At 45.0% G+C, this 24,795-nt stretch overlaps 1 protein-coding gene across 3 annotated transcripts in view; it reads right to left on the bottom strand.

Annotated features, from left to right (window-relative positions):
• LOC144733914 (regulator of G-protein signaling 8-like) overlaps nucleotides 1-24,795 on the bottom strand; it is a 163,853-nt gene that overhangs the window by 45,214 nt on the left and 93,844 nt on the right. Inside the window, exon 1 of one of the 3 annotated variants that reach the window (XM_078615923.1) lies at nucleotides 3,378-3,678. The exons of the other annotated variants lie outside the window; for them this stretch is intronic. The gene's annotated coding sequence lies outside the window, so the exon portion shown is untranslated. Of the gene's footprint in view, nucleotides 1-3,377; nucleotides 3,679-24,795 lie in introns of those variants that run through there. 3 annotated transcript variants of the gene reach the window in all.

Raw genomic sequence — 24,795 nt, 5'->3', positions numbered from 1 at the left:
CATTGGCCTGCTGATGTTCTGATATCGGTTGATGGTTACACCACCAGTGGTAACACGGGACCTTTTTTGCCAGTATCAATGTATGAAAAAAAAGATAAGAATAGGTTTTACCCTTTCTCCCAATAAAACAGCTGTTAAGGTGTTCAAACACCAAATAAAAAAACTTTTTGCAATGAATCAAGTCTGCATTAACCACCCGTACTTGTGGTGAACATGCAAACAAACATGTTTCTATTTAGTGTGTGAACATCTTAACACCTAGTTTAGTGATAGAAAGGGTAAAACCTATTCTTATTTTGTGGTGTCTTGGAGGAGGAGGAATGTCAGAGCCAGGAGGTGCGATGTTTGGATCTCAAATGAGGTCGATTAATTCTGAACGTCCGCTATTGTTCCACCCTGTGTGGCGGAAATGTTGGCAACATATTCCTGATGTAGTTAGGTTTTTTTAAAACGAAACCCGCGCCCACAAAAACTCGTGTGATTTTCAGGAACACACAAGCAGAAGCATGCAAAGCGATCACAGCAAAAATGTTGGCCAACACTCAACACGGCACGTGTTACCAAAGCCACGGCACGTGTTGCCATGTCCGAATAGAGAGAATAGAATTTTACACGAACTTAATATCTTCGCGTTTGTGATCTAAACAAGAATATGTTTGCCTGCCGGTCGTGCGCATGGCAAATAAACACACGAGCGAGCAAAGCATTATGTACGTCGGAACTTCTTTTGCACCATACGCAAGCCAACCGCGCTGATCCGAGGTGCGGTCTTATACTGGTAGGAACACCAGCCCACAGGGGATTACTGTGTCCGTCGTGCAGGCAGGGGCTGGGTGGGGAGGGAGGGGCTGGGTGGGGAGGGGTGGGGAGGGGAGGGGCTGGGTGGGGAGGGTGGGGCTGGGTGGGGGGTGAGAGGGGTGGGGCTGGGTGGGGAGGGGCTGGTCACCCCGTGGTGCCCTTATAAAACTCAACGTTTAACCTACTGACAACGGCTTGTGCCCGCCCTCAGAGTCGGCCATATTTGCGGAATACACCACGCCGCCGTTGACCCTGGCCATTGACCGAGCAACCCAACGTTCCTACCAGCTCCCTCCGCAGGAATGTGTTTATTGACGAAAGTGGTCTCAAAGTGCCACGCGACTTGCCCTTTGAACAAATATACGAACGGGCCAGCCACCCAAGGTTACCTGCGCGGGTTTCCTTCTCCCGTACCCTCGCACGACACCACAACTCTCTCCAACGTGACCCACGGCAGGGCAAGGCTCTCTTCATACCCTGGTCAACCCATAACGCTTTACCCCCTATTCTTGTGCAGGGAAATTGAGTTTGCAGGTCCATACGGCGTACAGCCGTTTCAATACGGGCACAACAATTTTTTTGCTTGTCTATTGGGTTTTGTGTGTTCTACCTTGCGACGGGACTTTTGTAGGGTGAACGTTGAGATTTATAAAGGGGCACGGGGTGGACCAATAAGGTGTGAACTGGTCTGTAATAATGTATGGCGCTGATAAGGGGTTGGCAGGTATGTATAAGTGTATAGTAGTGTAGTGTATAGTAGTGTAGTGGAGTGTATAGTGTAGTGTATCGTGTAGTGTTTAGAAGTGTAGTGTATAGTGTAGTGTATAGTAGTGTAGTGTATAGTGTAGTGTATAGTGTCGTCTATCGTGTAGTGTATAGAAGTGTAGTGTAGTATGTAGTGTATAGTTTAGTGTAGTGTGGATTATAGAAGTGTAGTGTAGAGTGTAGTGTATAGTAGTGGAGTGCATAGTGTAGTGTAAAGTTTAGTGTATAGTGTAGTGTATAGAAGTGTAGTGTATAGAAGTGTAGTGTATAGTGTAATGTATAGTGTAGTGTATAGAAGTGTAGTGTATAGTATAGTGTATAGTAGTGTATTGTATAGTGTAGTATATAGTGTAGTGTATCGTGTAGTGTATAGAAGTGCCGTGTAGAGTGTAGTGTATAGTAGTGTATAGTGTAGTGTATAGAAGTGTAGTGTATAGTGTAGTGTATAGTGTAGTGTATAGGATGAACGTTGAGATTCATACGGGCACGGGGTGACCAATAAGGTCTGAACTGGTCTGTAATAAGGCAGGGCACTGATAAGAAGGGGTTGGCAGGTATGAAGGCTTCACACACCTCAACACGGACCAAAACGAGACTTCCCTGCGACTTTGCGTTTCAGATGGGTGAAGCTGTTTTTGACCATTTTCTATTCCTTAAGCCGAATTCAGATTTCCACGCAGTGCCTCCGGTGCCCTTGCTCGGCACCTCGAGTTGCTCTAAGGGCACCGACCAATCAATGAGCAGCCCGTGACCGAGGTGCGTTGGCGTTTTGTCAACGGGAGTTCTGCTTATCTCGACGTCATTAACCACAAGAGTTTCCTCCCCAGAAGAGTTCCACCACCACCACCCCCCACTCCCCGGCGTGCTTTCAACAGCCACCAAGTTTCAACAGTCAAAGAGCCAAGAGGGCACCTTGCAGGCGTTATGATAATTGATCATTTTGAAATGATAATGAAATTATAATTTGTTTTTTTTACCCAAATCTATTCGAGTTGAGCTCTGCGAGCCGACAAGACTGCACCGTAGTTCTACGTTTGCGACACGTTGGGGTCTTTTTTTTTTTGGGTGTCACAAAACGCGCACGTTGGACCTGATGTGTTTATTATTTCACTGTACATTTCCCCACGCACTTTTGTACATTTGCCGTGCCCGATTAAAGGAAGCGATGGAAAGTTGCATTAAACACTAACTCAAAAACGAGGGGACAACGTTATGCAACGCATCGGCACTGCAAGTTACGTGACAAATGTAAAAAACAACACAAACTGTATATATTCACTGACGTGTTAAAAAAAAATCCGCTACAAGGAGCCAACACACCAGGGGCTCATGAGAACATCTATAAACAGAAGCCCTCATCTGATACCTCATTACGCCATATGAACGCGGCTCAAAGGCCACGTGAAGTTTAAGTGAAATTAATATCGTCCTTAACCAACAGCAGTTACGTCTTGACTTAAAGCTTTCGTGACTGCAGGCATTCATCTTCTTTGGGTCTTTCGGTAAAGTCACGTAGAACCAAAAAAAAAGACAAAAAACGACGTTTCGATCGCAACACAAGCAATCTTCATCAGGAGACGACGATTGCTTGCGCTGCGATCGAAACGTCGCGACTTTAACCGAAAGACCCACAGAATATCAGCGGCAGTTACGACGAAAACGCGGAGAAATCGGAGAACGTAACTGAAGTCGCAACCGAAACTGTTAAAAAATAAATGTACGTTCATAAATTAAACACACTGTACATTTGTGTGTAAAATATGCATTATAATCCGCAAACACATACAAGCACACATAAACAATATATATCTTACCTTTACTCAGGAGAACGGAGATTTAAATGCCCACCCTTGTGAAGGCATTAGTGTACATTATTAGACTGACTACGAGTTTTCCTGAAGAAGGCCAGTTGGCCGAAACGTCAATAACTTCCTTCCTTCTCAGCGACAGTTTATACGTAAAAACCCAGTTGCAATTTTGACCTAACCTCTTACTTGACGTGTAAGCCAACTGAAGCGGCAGCAGCAGCAGCAGCCGCTTGACAACAACCACGTGTCTTTAGCAAGAGGGGTGTCTCTAATCTTTGAGCGGTCGAGGTACTGGGTTTACCAAACCCATGCTGGGAATGTGGGGTTGGGTCCAGTGGTTGCGTTGTGTGTTTTTTTTTATTTTTTGGAGAGGCGTGCAGTGCAAACAGGGTGGGCGGGAGGAGGCAGGCAGGCGGGGTGCCTTTTCAGACGTCATGGGTTGCGTGCATGCGCGTGTGCTCCGAGCACAGTGGCGGAAGTGTCCGTGGAGACTTGTGGTGGTTGTGGTGGTGGTAGTAGGTGGTGGTGGTGGTGTTGGTGGGAGCGGTGGTTGCAAATGTACGAGGAAACGCGGCGCTGGGCATCGAACAACACCGACGCTTCAGAACGCGAGCTGAAATTTTGGGGGTGGGGGGGGGGTCGGAATGAATTTTTTTTTCCACGCGTTGCGACGCAACGTGGAAAAATGTAATGCCGCGCAAGTTTCTCCCGCACGCATTGCATGGATGGATGTAAACAAAGACAAAGATGCCCCGAAAGAGCCTTTAACAGACTGCTGGGGCAAGTGCCGTTCGTGAGCGCCTATTAAACCCAGGCACGTCACACGAAGGGGTTTGGGTGGACGGCACCAGGCCCGGCCGTCTTTGTCTCCCGAGTGGCAATGTTTACACAATGCACCAGGTACTCATTTACGGCCGAGTTGACCTAGTGGAGGCCCAGGACCAGTTCAGATAATCGTCATTGATTTTGGTCGTGAGCGGGAATGTGGCACTCTATACGCACAGGAGGATGTGAGAAACATTCGATGAACAGGCCAGGTTGATTTGATCCATACTAATTGATGACATTTTAAATGTATTGTTAACATTCTTGCCAAACGCGTCGTCGTCCTCCGTCGTGGCGAGGTGAACAAGGTCCGAAATTTCAAAAGGCGATGAAGCAAGAAGATGAATACGAACTCCGACAATCAGAAGAAAGAAAACAACCGAGAGAAAGACAAGGGCGGCCACAGAGGCACCGCCTGTGAATGAGAGGTGAAGCCGGTCCTGTCAAGAAAAATGAAACCCCCTTGGAAAGGATCACGGGTCGCTCCCTACGTTGTTGTTGTTGTTTTTTTAAATCTCGCGAAAAGTAACGGAACACATTTTTTTTGGGCACCAACAATTAGCGGGCACGCACTTCGAGAACACGATCACGCAACTCGGCAGCATGCCCCCCCCCACCCCCGATATTCATATTCCAAAAACATAAAAACTGAACGGCACATTGTTGCACGAGCAGGTAATTGCTTCCGAGAGCATCTATTGACCCTGGGAATAGGATAAGGAATGAGCATGTCGTGGGGAGTTGCTTTGGAGTGACAGCACAATCAGGAGAGAGGGAGCACCCTTAAGGCAGCGGCGGACTGTGATGCTCACGAGGCGTGCAGGCATGGTCCCTCCCTCCACTCGACTCTGTTGCTACTTCCCCCGAGGGATGCCAGGGATTGTGTGGCGGCGACACAAAATTATTGGCCGGCCGGATACAAATCTGCATGGAGTCAACATCAACATTTTCGCGTGTCTCGGAAATCTTTCACGTTCCGCTTGTGAATGCTGCCTGCAAATCGTCCTGTCCAGGGGAAGAGTTGCCCAGGCCTGGCATTTTGAATCTTCCTGCCGAGTGCCGGCGCTTGGCTTATGCCGGTGCAAGCAGAACCATTGGTTACTTCAATGTGCCGCGAGTGAACCACGAGCACGTTATCTGACTCTATATATTTATTTGTACTGGAGGAATCCGATGAGCTATAAAACTACATTTTTCCACAGATGTCCAGTAAGAGGCGGGTAAGGACAACCAAAAGAACAATTGCAAATGCGCCCAATGCACTGCAGCATTTCCCCCTCGCAGGGATCGGGGGGTGGGGGGTGCACATCACTGATGGAATGGGCTCATGCTGATCTGTGTAACTTATATAGGTCACTGGATATGCCGAACACTCCGATCCAAATCTCAGCGACTAAGTTAGCCTCGCTTTTAAATAGAAAAAGTTGGAGGTGATGGAAAATTAGCGCACGGCATACTGTGTGTGCATGTGTGTACATCAAGGTATACTGCAAATGCATTTTGTACAAAAGTACCATCGCAAAATTTTGTATCTTTTAAAGAACCATCATCATGATCAGTCTGATCAATCGTCAAATGGATGAAGGCCTTCCTCACACCGTTACCACCCCATGTGGTCCTGTGATACCACAATCCATTCCACTCCTGCCAACGAGCGGACTTCAAAATCTGTATTTATCCTGCAGGAATCCGATGAGCTGTGAAGCGCTTTTTCACAGATGTCCAGTAGGGGCGGGTCAGAAAGTTAGGACAACAAACAGTACACAAAATGATCGGAGGGTAAAGTATAGGTAAGCTAAGCCAATCACTAACTGCTTCATCCCTGCAGTGGATGTCCTCTTGGGCCTGACAAGGAGAGGAATGGGGAGTGGGGGAATAGGGACCCCAGAAGTAAGTATTTTTATTGACATAAATCAAATCAAATGCATTAGTTGTGTTTTTATTATTTTAATATAGGGTTCTATTTAAAAACTTGACCTTTTTTGATTTACTCCCCACCTTGGGAAGTTTCTAGATCTGCCTCCGGGCCACGAATCTCTCTTGTGACATGCGCTGCTCAAGCCAGCCAACTTACTTTTATTGAAATTCAAAATGCAGTTTCGAACTTGTGTTTTTTCTACAATCCACGTGCTCCACTTCGTGTCTCTCAGTGTAATTCCAAGCGTGCACCTCTTCCTTCTTTACAGACTTTGTCAATGTCCATGTCTCCAATCCGAAGCAGGTCATACGAGCACCTCCGATTAGCACGGTTGGCTGCATTCGGTGCGAATGAAGTTCACCATACACAGATATTTTTTTTCAGTAGGGGCGATTAAACATGTTCTTTTCAAACACATTGCTTTGTTTTCTTTTGATGAGCAAGTTCAGTTTTCCAAAAGGACTCCAATCCGGTCTCATCCACGTCTTTAATTTATCATTTTGATCCTGGTACACCTGCAATAACTGACAGCTGTGCCAATCGAACATATACCTTCATAAAGTTTAGCGCAATTGTTGAGCGTGACTTTTATATTCTCATATTTATCTGGAGCTCAACTTCTTTGCAGCCTTATTTATTGTTGTTCTTCTGTAGGATCCTATTGTTCTTTTCCAATGATTGGTGGTGCCTTTTTGTGTCACAAAGAGTATCACATTGTCTCTCCCGGAATGAAAGATGGAGCGTTATGTTTCAAGAGTACATCAGATAGCGCTGCCTGGCCAACATTAAGGCTCTCGAGTCACTCCAAGTTAAAAATACGGTATGTGCAGTGATATATACAGTTTGGATGTGCAACTATGATTTGAAGCTTTCGTGACTGCAGGAATCCATACTCTTTGGTTCTTTCGGTAAAGTCACGTAGGTAGAAAATAAAATAAAAATGCTTTCCCACCTGATGACAGATGCTTGTGTTGCGCCCGAAACGTCGTGATTTATTTTATTTTATACCTACGTGACTTTACCGAAAGAACAAAACAGTATGTGTAACTATGTGACGACAAGAATCGTTGTTCTTTGCGACTGGCCACGTCATAAGAGTGCGGAGATTCCACCACTGGATCTTGCTTGAGCAATCGAGCTGAAAAGCACCGAATGTTTATTTGGGTTTGGGAGGGGACTTCAACGACCGGTGGCAGTGTATGAAGGTCAGTATGAAGCTGAGAGCTCTACGAATAAAATTCCGATCAGGACATTTCTTTAACTTCGTGCAGCGACTTTGCCCAGCGAGGGAACGTGCGATGGATTTTCATTTCTCAGCCTCTGTCTGTCTGTCCACCTCCAGCTTTCTGCCCGTGTCTGCCTTTCTCACCAGCCCTTCGCGAGGCCCAGCAGGAATACATTTTCTAACCATATTTGGTGGCGTGGGAAATGGAGAGCCGCATTCTTGCTGCTTCGCATCGCAGAGCTCTGCTCACTCGGCAATACTGATGCTGTGCTCCTCCGAACTCTTGTGGCTGTATTATTTTAATTTGAGAGGCACCCCCCCTCCCATCGCCCCCCCCTCCCCCCACCAACATCAGAGAAAAAGCTAGCAAATCTCCCACCCCTCCTGTTCCTCCAAGAAAGATTCTCTGACGTACTTACATGATAAATCTACTCGAATGTTAATAATACCCTTGGTAAGGGTTCTAATGGTTTCTATTTAAAGGGCCATTACATCTATTTTTGAAATTTTATCTTTCCATCAACTCCGGGAGCAATGATAAAACCAAAGGCTCCGACTTGAGGAAAGTTTCAAGGCCCCATCATATTTTTATAGGTAATGCAGCGGGAGAATGTTAACTGCCCCGTTTACAATCATTATAGACTAATTTCGAAAGCGACACATTACGAAGAACATTACATACCCATTAGCAATAAAATACTGCCATCGTTTTACATCGTAATTGAAGTTGGTTTCAAAATATGACCTTGTTAACGTTTTTTTTTCGCAGAGATTGCCATCAGCGCTTATTGTTGCATTACACGAACAACAAAGGTATAATGCATACATAACTACACAATGGCACAGCGTAGTTCTGATTTGTAGGCAAGACCAACTGCACAAGTAACCATCAGATTAAACTCAGGGGAACACTTTCAGAAGTTATCTCCATAATGTCCTGAAGGAAGGGCATCGTGATAAAAGGCTTGTAGTGGTCACTTTTTTTTACTACTTTTGTATTCCTACCAGGCATCGATTTCTCCACATTTGCTAAACTATCACGGAAATGCTGAGACTGCAACAAGAGATGGTGGGCATGTGTAGTCTTCTTACAATATTGCAGCTCCGCTCAGTCATAATGAACCTCAACTGGGTTCTGTCAAAAACAATAATTTCTGCTGCATGGTAATGAAGTCAGTTGACGCAAATTGGGATAACACAACATGTTTCAATTACTTTAATGTGTCGTATTGTGTCCATTGTAGAGGAATTCCCATGCTTCTACTGTTGCCAGTACCCCGCCTGTATTTGTGTTGGTCATTGGGAGGTTGTTTGATCATCGCCCTCCAGCAATAACGGAGGGCAGAGGAGCGACGCTCACAACAACGAGCGGTGCGCCGGGTGGCTAAAACACAGTGAGTTGGCACAGTAGAGGGCACAGGTGGTGCATCGGCCAGTCATCTCAGTCAGTCAACCCTTGGCACCCGTGACCTCCTGCCAGTGGGCGTTCAACAATTCACGTGGCCTTAACATGCACATCGCCTGGCACAAGCACCATAGTGACGTCGCCGTCACTTAGTGGTGAATGACGGTTGTTGTTGTTTGATCATACGTCACCATGCTGGTCTTAGCAGGTTGGTGAAGGGGATGCCCTGGTTCAGATATCACTCGTCACTGAAGTCAGCCCTGGCCTAGAAGAGAACTCAGGTTCATATGGAGTTGGCTACACTGTCCTTTACTCCTCGCAGTGTAGCCCAGCAGCTGTGTCTGTGCATGTTGGGCACAAATAGAGGCACAATCCAAGGTCAAGCCTGCTTACCTTCTCAAATCTTACGGAATTAAGACACGTACTATGTAATTTGGTCATGGGCCAACAAATGTACGATTTGCGAAGCTGTTATTATATATTCACGACTACGCCGGTGCCCAGAAAAGCCTCACCGAGTCTCGGGACTCTTTTCAGGAGGGTCCTTCCAAGTTTTCAGAGTAGGGCGCGATGATTGCTATGTGTAATTACAATTGATTGAACGCACTGATTTCAGGTAATTCGTTTTTTTATTATTTGGCAAATTTTTGACCATGACACCCACACAGAATAGCCAACTTTTACAAATGACCATGACAGGATTTTTCACGTACACCGGCGTGTTGTTTTAATGGTTTTTCACCACCAGCAATATTAATCAGGGTGGCCGCTGGATTGCAACTGTGGAACCTCTGCAACGAGCGAGCGGTTGAACGCACTACGGCTGCCCCACGTCAATGCCCAAAATGCCGTTCTCCTCCGACCAACGGCAGAAGTAAATGTTTAACCAAAAGCGGTAAACACAGACCACGGCAGAGTGGAGCAGCATGCGAGCTGTTGTACGATTAGGGGGGTAGATTCGGCGGCACACTCACCACACTCCGTTAAGAAGGGACAAATGTACGCACACTCTGGATGTGCCATATATAACATTTTGGATTATCCAAAATTAAAAAAAATGTTGTTGTTGGGATTCCAGGTCAAGCCCACTGAGCTACATAGCTCTTTTTCAGAAGCGATCTGGCCACAAATGATAGCTCAACGACGTCGTTTACGTGGACATTTATAGCAGTCAAATCCTCTTTAAACACGTGTTGTTGATTCGAAATGTGGAGGGGAAAAAACGGAGAAACCTGGAGAAAAATCCACACGACCACGGGGAAAACATGCAAAATCAAAATATACGAGCGTCAAGATCTGGATCAAACCCCCGACGCGCTGTATACTAGGGGAGGTAGTTAACATCTCCTAGCCACCGTGCTTTTGCCTCCCCAGCAAGGGTGACAGTACGGTACAACATTATATATGGGATTGTTTTAGCTCTTGTGCGGTACATTAACCGGAGTATGATGGTACAGGCAGTATGACGTTACAAGAATTGACACCACTTATATTACGTCAACTTCTGTGTGCTAAACCGCCAAATAATTGTGTCACATGGCACTGGGTGATGTCACTTTGCAACAGCAAAAATATAAATATATATAAATTCTTGAATCAAATAGCGACCCTGAATCATGACAATTAATCGAATTGCAGGCGGGAGAGCATATGTATCGTTAAGCCCTTACCGAAGACTGTCCAAGTACTCTCATATCGAATGCCACACCGTCTCGTGCCAATACTTGTCAGTGGAATAATGAGCACAGGAGAGAGCTCGTCTTATCCGCGGCCCTTTGGTTTCCACACTCCTATTAGCCGCAGACAGCTGCTGGCTCCTCAAAAACAAACTGCTCTTCTTTGCAGATGAATCGCCATTCCGCCTCCCCCTCCATCCCCGAGTAAACCCCCCCCCCCGCGGATAAAACGATCGGTGACATTGGTCGCTCGCATGACCACACACACACACAGGAGTTTATCCGGTACAATATTTAAGCGTCCGCGGTAATGCATTACTACTGCTAACACCTCATATGCTGAAATTATCTGCTGACGCCACGGGAAGACAGCGATAGTGTGATCATGCTAGATTTGAAGCTTTCGTGACTGCAAGGATTCATACTCTTAGTCTTTTCGGTAAAGTCACGTAGGTAAAAAATGAAATTAAAATTAATAAAAATAAAATAATAATAAATTACAGTGTTTTTTTAATTTTAATTTAATTTTTTACCTACGTGACTTTACCGAAAAGACTAAGAGTATAGTGTGATCATTATTTTGTAACAAAAAAATTGCCTTGCAAACAATTAAAAAAACTGCTCTCCTTAAGCCTTTTTCTTGACTTACGGATTAAAATCCACTTAACTTCAAAGGCTACGTAGTGAGCTGTTGATTGAGGGACTTGCTTACAAATAATCGCGGTAAGAGCTTAGGTGTCTCAAGGTAAGTAAGCTGCTTTGTGTATCCAGCACTGAAAGATTGCCGTATAAATAGCCTCGCAAATTAAATATACATAGCGAGCGCATATGGACGAGTGGAAATATATAGCAGTTCCCAAGAGGACCGATGACTTAATCCAATAATGTATTGGGGCGATATCCCATAACGGAGATCGTTATTTGGTAACTCTCGCCGAGGTGGCTGATATCAAGCTCTCCTGGGTCTTGTCACACAGGAACTAAATACACACAAGCACGTAACAACGTGCACATAGAATATGAAAACACACAAAAGACAGTTGATTAAATTGAAGAATTGTTTTCTTTAGCTGACGAGGGAACTCAACAGCCAGAAAACAATTCCGCAGAGGCTGGAAACAACGTTTTATCTGGCTGGGTCAATTAGTCGATTAAGTTTATTAATCAATTAAAACAAATATCAAATTATTTCTTTTTGTAGTCCATTACCTGGCGCCCTTTAAAAATGGTGTCCGCCTTGAGGTTCCACTTGCCGAAGGTGGGAAACCCCCGGCAAGCCACGTCCATCGTGACGAGGCTGATGGCGCCGATGATGTCGCCTAGCCCTGCCCATCACCTCGCGTCGAGCGGTGCAAATTGTTGATTGAAGAGAAACGTTTTGCCAACTTTTTTGTGCGTTATCCAATGAGTCCGTAATAATCAGGGAAATCTATTACCTCAAAAATCGAATAGCTGTAGAAGAAACATATATACGTACGCATAATATGCGTCGTAAACAGCAAAACGTGTCAGTAACCCCAGCATGATGCTTTGGATGTCAAGATGACATCCCCATGCTTGTGAACGTTACGCACACCGGCCGTGTGATGGTCACATCGCAATATGTTTTATTCAGGCAGCAGAAGGACAAGGCAACTGAAGAGTGGTTTTAATCCGGCTATTTTCAGATGCCTGCTGTCGCACAAAGCTGTACGCGCGCGTGAACCAGAATGGCGGAGTTGTCATTTTGACATGCAAAGCGGAATGAGATTCCCTTGATGTTCTGCTGCTTTGACTGTAAACTTTTCGCATTCATTCTACGAAACGAATGTTAAACGTGTATATGTATCGTCATCACGGTTGCCGAGCACAGGTCCATGTGGCCAGCAACAAGGTTGTAATAACTTGGGAGAAGAGGCACTACTAAGAAGTGTGCTGTTACTGTCGCCAGAGAGTTTTGATGAGTTCGTTGCACTTTTTTGTCAATAAATTGTTGTCCGCCAGTTGTTTCGCGTCCTTGTGAATCGCGTGTCAATAGTGCAGAGCGAATCGAGGCATAGTCCATATATTCCAAATCCTGTTAAGATTTATTGTATTCTAGTTAGTTCGAGTTATTGCGCTTTTTTCTGTCGCCGTTAAGGCAACGTGTAAAAAATAAGAAAATCCGCATTGGTGTCCCGTAAAAATATTGAGGGAAATTGCTCCGAGACAAAATGGATCCGATCTCTTCACTGCCCCATATAAAAAAAAAAATGAGCAACCCTCACAAGGAGTTCCCAGAGTTGAGCAGAGCAGCGCAAGAGGAAACCAGAAAGCATGCCCAAAAAGAGAAGTGTTTGTGACCTGGCAGCGCAGTGGTTGCACACAGCGTGGCGGAGACAAAACAGTGAGTCCGCTAGGTAGACCGAGAGCTCAATATGGGTTGAGAAATAAATGACTGAAGTCCATGGGAACAACAACCATGGGGCAGTGGTGATAACAGAGTGATAAGGCGACTGACCACCAGTAGGAAAGTGACTTGTGTAAATCAGTGTGTGCTGGTTCACCATTCCAGCTGAATGTGTACAGTATACAGGAAATATAAAATATGAAACTGGGTCTAAACACTTTTTTTTCAAGAGGGCTTTGCCTGGGGCGGTTCACGGAATCAAAATGTTGTTTCATGCGAGAGGGGACAAAATGAGCATGTTGAATGCAAGAAAAACTCCCATGTGTACAAACACTACACAGATAGCCTATTAGACTACTTTCTGTACTGCCTTCAGTCAAACTGACTGCCACTTACACATCGCACCATCAAGGTAAAATCAGTATTGATCTTGCCAGCGAACTTGCGGTCCCAGCTGATTTCCGAGTTGTGTCCGATTTGTGACAACAGTGAGGCCACAGGACTCCTGCTGTTGCGACTGATTTTTGTGCTAATGTCTAAACAGCCATGAGTCCTGATTCAGCAATAACTTCCGAGCCATCACGGGACATTTCCTTTTTTGTCAACGAACAATGGATATTTGTCTTGTAATGGTAAATGACTACCTGCTTGGTGGAAATTATGAGGCGTGATGATGAATGCCCTACTCTCAGCAGTTACATTAAGAACACACGCTCAATCACACCATTTCAACCGTCTCATTTGAGTTAGTGTTGTATCTATTTATGAAGGTGTGGTATTATTATATATAGAGTGGAGTGAAAGTGCAGGCATCAATAGACATCCCCATGAACTCGGTGACTTCATTTCTCCTCACAGTCACTTCTAACATCAGTGGCGAATGAATCCTGGGCACCCCCCCCCCTCTCACACCCCCCTTCACAAAGCCACACTGACCAGCGTGGTGAAGTATGGCGAAACAACCCGGACGACCGACGTGGTGTGCTGAGACCTTCGGCCTGCAGTGGATTAACAAAATAACTCTCAATGACGATTGATTGTTACTTTACAAAAGGATGAATATTGGATTTGTACACTGTACCGTGTAAATGCAGCTGCATATCAAGAAGCTGCAGAGAAGAGTGGGCACATTATCTACAGGACCTTTTTGCCAGTATCAAAGTATGAAAAATACGAGGCCTATATAACCTCGTGTCACGGCCTACTTCAGAAGTTTTTTCTTGCTGTGGTTGTCCCACCTGATGACGATTGCTTGTGTTGCGATCGAAACGTCGTGATCTATTATTGTTCTACCTACATGACTTTACCGAAAGAACCAAAGAGTAAGAATAAAGTTTTATCCTTTTTTGGCAATGAAACAGGTGTTAAGATGTCTGCATTAACCACACAGTACTTGTGGTGAACATGCAAACAAAAACATGCTCCGATATTTAGTTTTTAGCGTCCTCTGGTCTAACACTGGTAAGACTAGGCCCTAAAGAAGGCTGCCTCTGGTGTAGACCAATCAGTTTAAAAGACAATGCCATATATTGTCAGGGCATCTTCTTGTTTCCATGTTCACCACAAGTGCGTGCGGTTAACGCAGACGTGATTCCTTGAAAAACGTTTATATTTGGTGATTGAACATCTTAACATCTGTTTTATCGCTAGAAAGGGTAAAGACTATTCATCTTTCATAGTGGGCACATTATTTCAAGGCCATAGCCATAGAGTCAACATTGGGGGGGGGGGGGGCAAATCTTCCAGGGTGTCTGGGGGTCCCAACCCAGAAAAATATCAAAATTTGAAAACTCATTTCCTGCCTAAAATATTTAAAAAATTCACTAACACGTGGGATGGACTTATTTTAAACAATAATGTCGAATAGTGTATTGTATTACATTGCTGTTTTTACTTTTTTACCATTTCGTGGTTCATTGTATGTAATGGCAGAGATTAGGGATTAATAAAGTACAACCATAACCACAATCATATAAACAGAAATCTATGCATTGATTTATATGAAGACAAGTCCAGATATTGTGGCCAAGGTTTAGAAAATTGTTCTTTTTATTTGCATAGCAGAGCAATATTTTTTCTTATAGCAAAATATTATGGGGGACATTTTGTGCCTATTTGAATATTGGGGGGGATGTGTCATCCCCAATATATATCTTATAATTACGGCCTTGCATTACTTTTACACACAGAGATTCAGGTGGCTATTTCTGAGGCACTGGAGAATATGAAGGTCTTCTTCTGCCTTGGCCCATAACAGGGGCAAGCAATTGACAGCACGGATGGGTGGGTCAAGGGGGTTTCAGACGATGAGAACAATGCACGTTCAGTACAGCTCTGTATGCCTGCGAGCTTTGGACATCGAAAAGGACGGGCAGAGAACTAAAATATTGGCACTCGAATTGTATTGCTACAGAAGGATACTGCGTCTGAGCTGCACCGAACGTAGAAGTAAGTCACATGTAGACGAAGACCTGAATGGGGGAAGTGATGAGAAGCAGAGGTGTGGACTCGAGTCATGTGACTTGGACTCGAGTCAGACTCGAGTCATGAATTTGATGACTTGCGACTCGACTTGGACTTGCATAACAATGACTTTGTCCCACCTATGAGATGTGGACTCGAGTCATGTGACTTGGACTCGAGTCAGACTCGAGTCATGAATTTGATGACTTGCGACTCGACTTGGACTTGCATAACAATGACTTTGTCCCACCTCTGATGAGAAGAAAACTGCCACCATTTGGACACGGCAACTTTGTTCGGAACAATGCAAGGAAGCGGAAAGAGAGGAAGACCTAACAGAGAATGGCTTGACGGCGTAAGATACTGGTGCCAGAAAGATGTGGCACTACTTGAGCATATTGGCACACGACAGGGGAAAGTGGAAATAAATTACAAAATGTTGCAGTGGACACCTACGGGCTGTCTGCCCATGGATCGTGATGATGATGAGAGGAAAATGGGTGACTTCCACCGAGCAAGGAGGATTTGGGCCTTTCATGGAATATCTTTGTTTCTGGAGTGAAGAATGCACGGAGATAGATTCAGGTGAGAGAATTCAGAGCAGTGAGTTATCTGGTGCTCGTAAATGACATTCTGATACATTCATTAAAACACAAACAATGCCACCCCCCCTTAACTTATATTGCGAAAATCTGTCTTTCTCTGACAAGTCCTGTTTGGTATTCATGGGGCGCCTTCTCAAAAGGACACGTGCTATTTATTTCAAGATAACGTCGCTGCTCCGTGCACTGAAGAGTCACCTCGAAAACAAGAGGGCTGCGAGTTATAATCCTGCACATGTAAAACAAACACAAAAATTGGCCAGTGCCACAGTTTTTTAAGCCAAACAATATTTGGCATATGGATGACAATCGGGAGAATGCTTCAGAATTTGAATGCCTTTAATGCAGGCGATTGACGCAAAGTAATCTTTGAGGTCATGTGACGATCCGTTGCCAAACATTACTGTCACCGATTTGTCAGCTAAATTTGACAATATATTTTTTCTCTTAAAAATCAATATGTTTTCCAGCAGGTGTTGATAAAATGCACCTACCCCCCCACTGCGCCCCCACCACCCAATGATATTTTTACACCACATCTGCAGGCCAGAGTTGGTAAATGGTTTGAGCAACAGCAACAAAAATAAAGCTAAAACAAAAGCAGCAGCCTCACGTCACTGGAAGGAAAGTGCTGAGCTTTTTGGGAAATTCATTGGTCACAGAGCCGTTATTGATGACTCATCCTGGAATTTGATTTTATATTTGTGGAGCCTACTACATACAATATAATTAATTTCTTTGGTAACCTCTGCCTAAAATGCACAAGGTTATTTTGACATTGGTTATTATTTTCCTTGGTATCACCATGCTGCAGCTGGTACAGTCTACATCTACGTGTGAAAAAACAAGTGATTTTTAAGAGCATGCTGACATGTGGTCATTTCTCAGGGCGAGTGGATAGTTTGACCATTCGATTGAAAAGAACAAGGCACCGCACAAGTCACTTGCAATGTTCAGAGGCAATAACATGTCACAAGTAACCACCAAACTATGACACGAATAAGAAGGCTCCATTCAAATGTACAGCATTCAACATATTGATGGCGTTTCATTACGCCACCTGTCATGGATGTGACACTTCATTTAGTTCTTCCAACCGATTTACCTCTGATTAAATGTTACAGTTTTCAAACTTGATTTTTTATTGAACGGAACACCTCGAAGCCCATGCTCAAACTAATTTCACTGAGTCAGCATCACAGTTTCTAGACATGAGTCTGAATTTCTGTAAACTTTGCTTGCACCAAGGAAGTGCGGTAACGTATTGCGCGTTACTCATGCGTGCTTAGCATATTCACAGCTGAGGTAGATAACATCAGGTGTTGTCGAACGGGAGCCATTCAGCATTGCCACCAGTCGTTAGTTGGTGTTGATCATTATTCGCCGCATTATTTTATATAAATCGATGGCTATGCAATCAGCCATGAAGATAGCTTATATATAAAAAAAACATGACAATTAAATGTGTTTGAATGGATAGTGCAGCGTTTATGATTCAAGACTGACTCGGCATTCTAAAGGTTATCGTCTCAAATGTCACTCAAATCCCACACGGCCATGGAAGCAAGCCCACCATCCACCTCCGGATCATGAAATGCATACCACTTCATGGGAGGTCGACAAAAGAGAGATGACCTTAAGAGAAGCTGTTCCCCACCTACCATCAGGAATGCCGAATTGCATCCCCGGATCAAGACTACCAACTGTGGAGAAGCACCGATCCAATGCTTGTTTGAACAAAGGAGATGCTGAATTTAGAATCGGAACCATTTATTAATCCTGGAGGAATCCGATAAACTACGAGGCTCTGTTTTTACAGATGTCCAGCAGGGGCAGGCCAGCAAGTTACACCGACTTTCGACATTCAATAGTGCGGTAGCTTGACGCTGTGGTTAACTTAAACTATTAATTTTTTTCCCAGGTAAGGCCCACTGAGCTATATAGCTGTGTTTCCAGAAGCGACCTGGCCACATGATAGCTCAAATAAGTGGCTTACCGTGTAGAAGTTTATAGAAACCGAATACTCCTTTTGCAAGTTTCTAAATGTGGAGGGAAAAACTAGAAGACCCGGTCAAACCCACGACCTCCTGTATAGCAGGCGAGGTAGTTACCATCTTGTCACCGTGGCATCCACGGTGGCGAGATGTGTTACACTGCAAGAAGGATCTGGGTTTGACCTCTGACTTCGGGCAACCATTCATGGTAGATTTAGTTTATTATCTGTATATTCTGCTTGCATTTCCTCTGATAGCTAAGCAAATACGACGTCACCATTGTAGCCAAACAGCCTATAGCAGGTTTCACTTGAAAAATAGTTTTCGGAGTCAGTGTTACTTCACTGGGTAAATAGTTTTTTTTTAATACACATAAAATGCTGACAATGTCGTGCTTGTCCAGCGGGTTAGGAGAGAGGAACCTTGTGCGTGTGCGGATCAATAGCCCTGCAGAGATCGCAGTGTTTTGCTCTGCCTGCTGTAACAGATTGATGTGTCGTGGGCACGCACGCCACAAGATCGAACCCCCACTCCCCCCTCCGGTGTTGGGTGTCGCTGACTTCCTTGATGCCGCTGCGAGGCTACCAGATCGCCCTTCGAGTCACAAACGGCGTATCGTGCAAAGCGCTCAAATGGGCAACACGTGCGCGCGTTGCGTGGTAGCGTGTCATGCTCTCCCCGTGGGCACGGCCACCTTGGGGGGGCAGGGGGTTAGTCGCAGCGCCGCGTACCGATACGCGTGGACATTTTTCCGCGTATTCATTCGGAGCAATTAGAACGCGAGTAAGAGTCGCTCATTGGCCACGGCCGTGGATTAAAGTCGCACACACTGCCCGGCTCTAAGCAGGGCTGTGGAATCTGCTGCGGGTGGCTTATTTAATTATTTCATTTAAAAAAAGATCAATATCCTCTGTGCTGACGAACAAGGAAAAATAACAGGACACCCGGCCATCATATCAATTACTGCTCCAATACGCATCAGTCACGCCACTCACATCTGCTGTTAATTTCCAGCAATCGGATAATTGCATTTCTGAGCCGATGAATCATGGGTAACGATTGCAAGTTGCTATGGAATGAGAATAAATAAAATAAAAAAATACGAGATAAAAAAATGTATTCTCCAAAGTGCCTTAACCTAATTGATATTTTAATTTATATATATATATTTCACTCTAGCTACATGATTTATATTGGCAGCTGTTTAAAACAGCAGCAATGGAAATTGAACACATGTCACGGCTGGAATTGTCTCACAATGACAACGCTCCTCAGGGGGTTGCATAACCACGGCGTTGTGAAATCAAAGGGGGCGACACCAAGAGTGCCGATTAAATATGCAAGGGCACCACTTGAATAACATTGCTCATGTGATCCTTATGGCGGTACCCCGGGGTACCAAATCATACAAAATGGCCGAGGCAATTAAATATTTTATTTCTGGGACACTATTTTTTCCATGGGTGTACTTAACGCTGCGACTGGGGTACCAATCAATCCGAAATCAGTGCTACTCTGCAACGTCGAAACGCCAAACATCAGCATAAAAAATTCGTTATCGAAATATTTTACTTTGAATAGTGCATTGTGTACAGCTCGTTGACGTGAGTCGATTGCTGCATCGCCGACCATCAGCAGACTAAAAATGACTGCATCACGGACATTATGCGAGAGCCGGGGTACTATGGTACCCCGGGGTACCGCCATAAGTTTCATATTACGCTTGTTTGTCCAGGAAAGCCTCACGGAACCTCCAGACTGCCTTTAAAGGAAGGTCCTCCCAAGCTTTTTTCAGTAGGGAGCGATGTCACTCCCGTGTGTAATCCCAAATAAGTAATTTTCACTGTGCGTAGCCAACTCAACGTAAAAAAGCAGTTCTAAAAAACATATTTTCAATATAGATTTAAAAGTGTATTGCTCCAGTGACTTCCTAATATCGGAAAGAAGAGCGTTCCAGACGGGCGCAGAAGCGGTTATGAAAGTGCGCGATGCAGTGACCGTTTTTGTTCGATGGCGAGCTAAAATCCGCTGCGAGGATGACTGGAGTTTGCTTGATGGTTTATACTCCTTGACGAGATAAGCAAGGCACTGTGGTTTATTTGTGGCATTAGGATATTGGGATATTTGGCCAATAACTGTTAGATTGTATTGGGTTTGTTTTTAGCTGTGTGAGTACACCGAAGAGCCCAGACAAATCCGGGTAGAAGAGTGGGAGAACGTACACACTCCGCACAGACGAACCCAGGCCGTTCTTGCTGTGAGGTTACCACTCTCTTACCACCGTGCAGCCCTGCTTGCCACCCGTTCACAACATAGTTAAATCACATTTAAATGCAATAATTGTTTTTATACAGCAAGGCCGTAATTATAATATTCCTTGGAGGGGACAGATCCCCCCCAATATTCAAATATGCTCAAAATGTCCCCCCCAATATATTGCTATAAAAAAATAATTGCTATGCTATGGAAATAAAAACAACAATTTTCTATACCTTGGCCACAATATCTGGACTTGTCTTCGTATAAATCAATGCATAGATTTCTGTTCATATGATTGTGGTTATGGTTGTACTTTATTAATCCCTAATCTCTGCCATTACATACAATGAAACAAGAAATTATATAAAAAAAAAAGTAAAAACAGAGCAATGTAATACAATACACTATGAGAGATTATTGTAAAAAATAAATACAAATTCCATCGCATGTGTTAGTGACTTTTTTCTATTTTATGCAGGAAATGAGTTTTCAAATTGAGATATTTTTCTGGGTTGGGACCCCCAGACACCCTGGAAGATTTGGTCCCCCCAATGTTGACTCCATGGCTACGGCCTTGTTATACAGCATATGCAAACTACTTTGAATAACGTATGCCGCGAACTTCCGAGGAAATCTGTGTTCATTTCCAGTTAATCAAGACGCAATTTTGATCATCAATGCTCTGTAACATTTAAATGTCAACAATTTTCAGGCAATCGTGAATCCACTGCTATATGGTCTCCCCACGCCGCATCGGCCATGGAGGGATTAACCTACATCACCACTGGTCTCTATGGGTTGACGGGTAGGCCCGGAGGAGAGGATTCAGATATCACTTACTACTGAGGTTAACCATGGCAGGGAATCGAACTCAGGTTGCCCGGTTTAGAGCACAGCCCCACCCACATCATATACAAATTATTTATACAGTTCCTCCTACAATTGCAGTAATTGAAAACGCATGTTTATTGAATACAGAAAACCATGAAATGAGAATGTTTCAAATCATGGCAAAAAGGGTTTGCTAAAGCCGGTGGTGCGGGGGAGTGTTATCGCGTAGAAGCGGCACCCCACGTCATTAACTATCGGGGACCGTGGGCCGTGAGTTCCTCCTGGGCAGGGGGAGGGCCCCTTCGGCGTACCGTCAGCACTGCCCCGCGGGGCAGCCGCAATTAGGGCAGCCGCTACCACAACCAGTGGGGGGGACGCAAAGGTGACTTTGACTCCCGCTTTGCCCGGGGGAGGGGGGGGGGGTCGCCTTGATGATGATGATGATGCGCGAGAATGAGAAAAGCGGCGCGTTCAAAGTTTGCTTGGTCCTTCAGGTTGCAAGTAGCAAAGCAACTCCAGCAAAACAACAAAAAAACCCAATGACAGCCACGGGGCCCCGATGATGAATGGGCGGTTGTGCGATGGAGAGAGGGCAAAAGGGGTCTCTATTCTGGGAAGGCAGCCTGGGAGTAGCGGCAGGGCGCTAGAGCCACACGCACAGAGAGTCTCTGACCTTGCTGCCGTGGTCCTCAATGACGTTGCTTGTGAATAATTACGCGCGGCGCGCTCATCCCCCCCCTCCCCCCCCCGAGAGCCACCTCAACGGTGATTCATGGGGGGGGGGGGGGGTCCCATCGGTGGCGTGAAAACAGAACGTAAATGTCAAGTGCGCACTTGCCTTGAATGCGGGTGTCTTACGACGCACACACACCTGTCGGTGAACGTGCGATGGTCTGCAGTCTCGTTGTCGTCATTGGCGTCATCCGAGCTATGAATGCCGCGTCTGCCGTCACGGACAACGTGCTCACGTTGATCCCACGGTCAAGTAATTGGATGAGCCCAAAAATGGAATACATCCGTTAATCGGTACAGGCGTAATGGGAATATAGCGTCATAGTCATCTCCTCTATTTAACCCAGGGAATCATCGCCGGGTCTCAAGACTCTTCTCAGGAGGGTCCTGCATCGGGATGCTTGGTCAAGAACACGAACGAGCGTTTTGCGTGAAGCAGCAAGCTGGACGCTACGAGAGACGCCCTGCACGTGGACAAACAAAAGTCCATACAGATCGGTGAAGGAACCACTCGCTTTTTGCTGCCACCTCCTGGTTACGTCACCCGAGTTTCAATACTTTTTTCCGGAAAGTCCTGCACTGGGACGTTTGGTCAATCCCATTAATGAGTGTTCGGCATGCGGAATCAAACTGGAGTTCCAGAAGAAAACCCATATATACGAGGGAACGACACCAAAAGCTCCACGCAGATTTAATTAAGGAGACCTGCATTGATTGAATCTCATCCCTGAACTACATCCATTGCTGGTATCCATCCCAAGCACTGGCCCAGGCTCGGCCGTGCTCAGCATCCGAGATCTGGTGACACCGGGTCACATTGAGTGTTCACATAGTCACGGTTTACTCTTTGATATGGGCGAGTGTGGGGTGGGTGGTGTGCGCCAGCCATCCGGTGGCTACGAGGCAAAGCTTGGTGGATTCTATTCCATTCTTGAGCGTGATGGCAGCAATGCGTTCACCAGCTGAATGCCAATGTCCGAGGTTTGTCAGCCCACGAGAGGGCCTCGGCAGAGAGGGAGGTGTGGTGGCTGCTCTTCCTACATTGAGGGAATGCAGAACCACGGCGATTTAATTTGTGGTCAATTGTTTGGGTTGCATGGCCCGATTTGATTTTTCAATTTCATGAAGGAGATATTGTGCATCGGCCTGTCGATGTTCCAATGCGGTTGATGGCATTACGCCAGTGCCTTCAAGGAATGTCAAAAAGCCAGGAAGTGAGATGTTTGGGTCTGTAATGAGATGTTTATTGTGAAGGACCACGTCGGTCCACTCTGTTTGCCAGCATTGGTGCATTGAGCTAAGGTCATGTGCTTGACACACCAATGGACAGATGTAATCACGTTCCCCCGCGAGAGGCGGTACAGCAGTTAGGCTTGCTAACCTATCCGCATGGAGTTCGGTTGATCTTTCTCTGTGCATTACGATTTTAGTTTTTGTTGTTCTCTCATGCATTTAATGTTTGAAACCGGGTCATCTTTAAAAAGAGCATTGTGACAAGCTTAAAAAATTACTTTCCTGGGTAAAAAAAAGGAAATAGTAATGACCTACGCGCAGAAGAATTTAAACAAATTTTTCTATTTTAAGCAGATACCCCCTTAGGGGGCCTTCTACTGCATAGCAATACAACTTGTAGCCTGCTGTTGTGTTTTCATATGGATGTAATAGCGGGCGTATATGTGTATATATGTACATAAAAAAAATATTCTCGATAAACGTGTCCTTCACATCTCGAGGTAAGATAGGGCCCCCTTCTAAACAGCCAACCGCTGCTGCATTGTTCTGTCACAAATGCTTCTGATTAGTCGGCATTCACAAGCAGGAACATTGTCTTCGTCAGATACCGTATCTTCACCCACCGTGCCGGTGGCATTGCCAATTTTGACGCATCAACGAATGCACACACTCTTTGGGTCTTTCGGTAAAGTCACGTCAATAGGTTAACAATTTTTTATATAAAAAACTACGACGTTTCAATCGCAACACAAGCGATCGTCGTCAGCGATCGTCATCAGGTGATGATCGCTTGCGTTGCGATCGAAACGTTGTAGTTTTTTTATTAAAAAAAAAATGTTTAACCTATCTACGTGACTTTACCGAAAGACCCACAGAATATGAATTCCTGCACTCACGAAAGCTTTGAGTCAAGATTTAACGCACGCACAGTTCCAGGCCCTTCTATCAGTTGCAATTAAGCCCATTTGTTTAACTAAAGTTAACAAAAATGCTCAATCCACTGCTGGATGAAGGCCTCTCCAGGCCACTGCTACCTCCCGTGATCCCGCGATGCTGCGGTGCTGTGAACAATCCACCGAGAGCCAGCTCACGGAGTGTTTGTGACACTCCACCTCCTCGGTCGATGTCCTCTCGCGACGCGTGCCATCTTATAACCATCGTCCACTGTCCCTTCCAGCCAAGGCAAGTGCCTGGCCAAGCTCACTTTCTGTTCTTTTTAATGACCACCACTACCTCTGCGCATTGCCCAGCAGTGCCGTATGAGCAGTTTAGTCGGCAGGTTATTACCGATTCAAAACTCATTTCTTTAAAACCGCTTTTTGCTTTTAGTTTGTTGTCATTCACCGCCCCCCCCCCACACCTCCGATTAGCACGATTGACTCCGTACGGCGAAAGAGGAGTTCACTATACATACACATATATATGGTGAGGGTCATTATTGCAGCAATAATTTGGTAGGAAGGAACAAATACTCCTGACAACAATTCCCAAAGAATATACCTGAAGCGCAACAAGAAGACCGCATTGAAACTAACATTACACGACATGAACACACGCATCAATAGATGTGTACATTTCTACTGCCTAATGGCCCATTACTGGCTTAGCAATGGTAAGATAACGGACGGTTGAGTAACGATTGACATTCAATAGATTCTAAAGTGCTGCAAAGCTAGTTGAAAGCTTTATGCATTAACACCACCGCGTAGGGTTTTCGCAGTGCTGCATAACTGTCTGACGTGTGTTTGGGTTGTACCGTGTGTCACATGTGTATGTATGTTGAACTTCTTTCGCAAAGTACGTATCCAACTTTGCTAATCGGAGGTGCGGAGGAAAGACAACAAACTAAATATAAAAAAATCAGTTGTAGAGAAATTCGTTTTCAATCTAGAT

The sequence above is a fragment of the Lampetra planeri genome, chromosome 49 (genome assembly GCF_965212315.1).
Source record: "Lampetra planeri chromosome 49, kcLamPlan1.2.h2, whole genome shotgun sequence".
NCBI lineage: Eukaryota > Metazoa > Chordata > Hyperoartia > Petromyzontiformes > Petromyzontidae > Lampetra > Lampetra planeri.
This window is presented reverse-complemented; position numbering and strand designations above follow the sequence as displayed.